Below are 4,186 nucleotides of genomic sequence, written 5' to 3' on the forward strand. Positions count from 1 at the left end.
GTCCTGGCGTCAGTCATTGCCTCTGCTTCCTCTCTGCAAGTAAAGGATGAAACTCTGGGCTGCGGACACTTCCTGTCCTTCCTAGGGGCCACAGAATCCTTGGGAAGGCAGCCTACAGAAGGTGAGGGCACCCAGAGTCCAGAGCTGGATTGGACTCATATAGGCTGTGGGGCTCTGGACAACTCCTACTTTCCGGGGAATCAGTTTTTCCATCTGTGAAATGCAGACGGCAGTAGGCAGAAAAATGGCCCCCAGGGATGTATATGTTCTGATTCTAGGGACCTACAAGCACAATCTTATAAGAAAAAACAATCCTAGCAATTGTGATTAAAGACCTTGAAATGGGGAAATGATCCTGAGTTATTTGGGTGAGCCGGGCTGTAGATGTAATTTCACATGCATCTTCGTGAGAGCTAGGCAGAGGAAAATTGGACAGCTGTCAGTCCACTTGGGTTGCCATAACTAAATACCATAGCCTGAGGGGCTTGAACGACTGAAGTTTACTTCTCAGAGCTCTGTTGGCCGGAAAGGCCGAGATAAGCTTTCCACGTGGTAGAGTTCATGCCGTGTCCTCTACTGTCGGCTTCTAGGAAGCGGCCCCATTGCTGTGTGATCCCATGAGCTCTGACTGTGACCATAGCGGCTGCTCTCCGGTGTCTTTTCTTGGTAGGACACTAATCTCATCATGAGTGCCTCACCCTCATGACCCCACCTAACGTGAATCACATCCCAAAGGCCCCAATCTCCAAATACTACCACATCGGCAGAGTTTCTCCATGTGTATTTTGGCGCGAGCTCGATTCAGTCCACAGCCACGGCACGTGGAGGAAAAGGCACTATCATCAAAGTGTTAGTCTTGAAGAGTGACGTATGATGCAGCCGCAGTCCAGAAACCCCTGGAACCACCAGAAGCTGAAAGAAGCAAAGATTCTTCCCTAGAGCCTTTGGAGACAGTGTGGCCTGCCTACACTTCGATTTCGGAATTCTGGCCTCCAGGCCTATGAATTTCAACTTTGTTTTTAGCCATCAAGTTTGTGGTGAGATGTTACAGTCGCCGCGGGAAACCGATGGAGGAATGGTAGTGATCTCGAAGGGTGATTTAGAGAGTCTAGGGCATTCACTGTCTTGTCTGCATGAAAGCTTCTCTTCTTTCCATCTCCCACCCCCAATTCCCCACCTAGAACCCCTAAAAGAGGAATCGGATCCTGCCATTCCTCAGGACAATTGAAGAACCACCCGGCTAAAAGCCACGTGTTGTGTGCACAGCAGCACACGCAGGAGAGAGACCCGAGGGCAGTCAAGAGAAGAATGTTTAAACAAACTAGGGTATTTGTACGATGGGGCCCACACGACAAGGACCACACACAGTCACAAGGATGTGCACTCAGGGAAAGAAGCCAGACACTGACACGCACCCCCCGAGCGGTTCCATGTACAGGTCAGCAAAGCTTGTCTGTGGTAGGAGAAGTCAGGATTTCAGTGGCTGGGAGGGGAACGGAGGGCTCCCGGGAGCCAGAGACGTTCCAGTTTTTTGCTATCAGAGATGATCGTGCAGGGTGCTTGTCTGTACAACGTGCGTGCTTTCTCTACATATTATTAGCCTTCTGCAAAAGGTTAAAAAGTTCATAAAAACAAGCTGACTGGTGGTTGCCAGGGGATGGTGGGAGAGAGAACATGGCGTGTTGATTGATACAAGGTTTCCTTTCCAGGCGAAGAATATTTTCTGGATCTAGATGGAGGTGGTGATTGCACCACATACTGAATGTATAAAATGCCAACGAATGTATAAAATGCCACTTTAAAATATGACGAATTTGATGTCATGCGAACTTTAACCGCGTTTTAAAAAAAGCTTTAAAAGTGGTAGCTTGAAAACCTGGCAGGCTCGGGACAGTCAACTCTCTACGCACTTGTTTGCTGTTTGCCCTTTCACACATTTACCCTACTTGGGGGCGGAGGGGATGGTAAGGCTGGGCCAGGCATGGCAGATGCAGCAGTCAGCACAATTTACAGCTCTTTGTGTTTCTCCGTGAAGGAAGAGAGGGACCAGGCAGACAGAGAGGCGAGGAAAACATTCTGGGCAGAGAGAACATCAAATATAAAGGCCCTGAGGTGAGAACGACAGGTTGACCTATGTGGCTGAGGGGCGAGGTCAGAGGTCAGCAGGGATAGACCTCAGGGCTCTCATCCAAATCTGATTTTATGTGTGTGGTAAAATGCACGACAGGAAATTTCCATTTTAACTTTTTTTTTTTTCCATTTCAACTATTTTAAAGTGTGCAATTCAGTGGCCTTAAGCAATTCATGACATCGTGCCACTATCACGACTGTCTAGTTCCTGAATAAAATCTGTGCAGAGGAAGAGATTGGAATGATGCAGCCACAAGACCTCCCTACACAGTGGCTTTGGGGGTGACAACTGAAGGTTGGAAGGAGAGCCAGGCGCAGGCGCGCAGTGTGGGGGAGTGAAGATGGCCGCCTGCAGGCAAGTGCCCAAAGGAGCAGTGGGCAGACCTTGGATGCTCGTGTCACCATCTGAGTGATTCCTGTCCATTGTTTCATCCCTCTAGTCCTGTCTGCACAGCTAGGGTATGGACAGTTTCTAGTGGTCCAGGACTGGGAAGGGGGAGATGCTGTAAATGGTAGCCAAGGAGCATATGGGGTAAGAGCGCAAGGTGACAATGACTGCTGTCTGGCCTACCGGGGGCACAAAACCGAGATGTACCTGTGTCCTGCCATGTACCTCTGGACCTCTGCATAGGCTGGCTGTGCAGAGAGGACCTCCGAGCCAGGGTTCTGCCCTGGCCTTGCCCTCCTGTATGCCCACTCTAGCTCAGCAAGTCTTGGGATGCCCTTTGTGCTCCCCTGAGTCTGCCTGAGCCTGGTTTCCAGTCGATTCCCCCTCTCCCAATGCTGTCTTGTCACTTCCAGAAGCCTTGGTTTCCCCATTTGGACAAGGGGGCTGACGATGGCCCAGCACCGGGTGGTATGGAGACTCTCTAAGGTCTGCTGCTGGCACCCTGCTTCCGTGGCTGCCATTTCCTGGGAAAGAAGGTCCTGGACCCAGGAGATGGAAGTGGGTACCGTTGAGAGAGAAGCGCATGGGCCTCGGCAGGCCTTCGCAACCACAGGACCAGTTGCGAGAGCCTAGTGAAGGGCCTGTCACCGAGGGCAAGCCTTGGGCACTGCCCACCGCTCCTCACTTCACTGCTCGCTGTGTGGCCGGCAGCCCCAGGGCCTTTGCACTTATTTCTGCTTGAACTGTCCTTCCTGCGGGTGTCTGGGGGCAGCCCCTAGGAAAGTCGACTCCTGCACTCTACCATTGCCTACTTATTGACTCTGGTCCCTGACACTCCCCTGTCTGCCCCAGGGTCGCGCCTCTCTCCCGTGAACTTGGGGCCCAGTACAGGATAGGGTCGTCGACAGGATCCAGCAACTACTACTAAAGTAGTAGTAGTGACGCCACACCTCACCCTGTGCGCGGGGAGCTACCAACTTTCCTTCCCAATTTGCAGAGGAAGGAAGGGTCCGCGACTAGGGCCTGGGGACGGGAGGCGGTGGCTCAGAGGGGGCGTGGCTCGCCGGACGCAGCCGAGGGGGCGGGGCGGCGCTGGGATTCGGGGGCCGCGCCAGCGCTGGAACAAAGGCAGGAGCGGAGACAAAGCCCCGCCGCCCCCAGCTCGGGCTGAAACAAAGGCCACGCCCGGCCCTCCTGGGCCTCACCGGCCTCCGCCGCCACGTGTGGGCGCCTGAGGAGCTGGATGGGGGCGTGTGCGAACCGGGGAGACTTGGAGCAGGGGCTTGGGGCTGTACATAAGGCTCTGTATCCTCTCGAGAGCTGACCCCCCCAACCCTGCTTCTCTCAGAATTCCGCCACCGTCGAGGGGCGGTGCGCCCACCTGGCAAAGCATGCAAGTCAGCACAGCTGCTGGCTAAAGGCGGGAAGGGGCGCTTGGGGGACCAGGCGCGATCTCAGACTCGCTTCTCTGTAGCTCGTAGGGACCTATTTGAGTTGAGTAGGTTGCAGTGTTTGTCACGTTAAACAAAAGGTGAAAGCCGAAAAGTCTGCCTGCCGGCTCAGACTGGAACTTCCCTCTGGGATGCGGTGCCTTCCCCCACGTCCCCCGCCCGGCGCCCCCGCCAGGTCTCGGCCCGCCCCGTCTCGCGAACGCGTGTTGACGTAGCA

At 54.1% G+C, this 4,186-nt stretch overlaps 1 long non-coding RNA gene across 1 annotated transcript; it reads left to right on the forward strand.

Annotated features, from left to right (window-relative positions):
* The first annotated feature begins 8 nt into the window (after positions 1–8).
* Positions 9–1,813, forward strand: LOC111733650. The gene is made up of 2 exons (XR_002778082.1): positions 9–121; positions 671–1,813. It is a non-coding gene; the product is annotated as an uncharacterized LOC111733650 (long non-coding RNA).
* The last annotated feature ends 2,373 nt before the right edge of the window (positions 1,814–4,186 follow it).

The sequence above is a fragment of the Pteropus vampyrus genome, unplaced genomic scaffold (genome assembly GCF_000151845.1).
Source record: "Pteropus vampyrus isolate Shadow unplaced genomic scaffold, Pvam_2.0 Scaffold602, whole genome shotgun sequence".
NCBI lineage: Eukaryota > Metazoa > Chordata > Mammalia > Chiroptera > Pteropodidae > Pteropus > Pteropus vampyrus.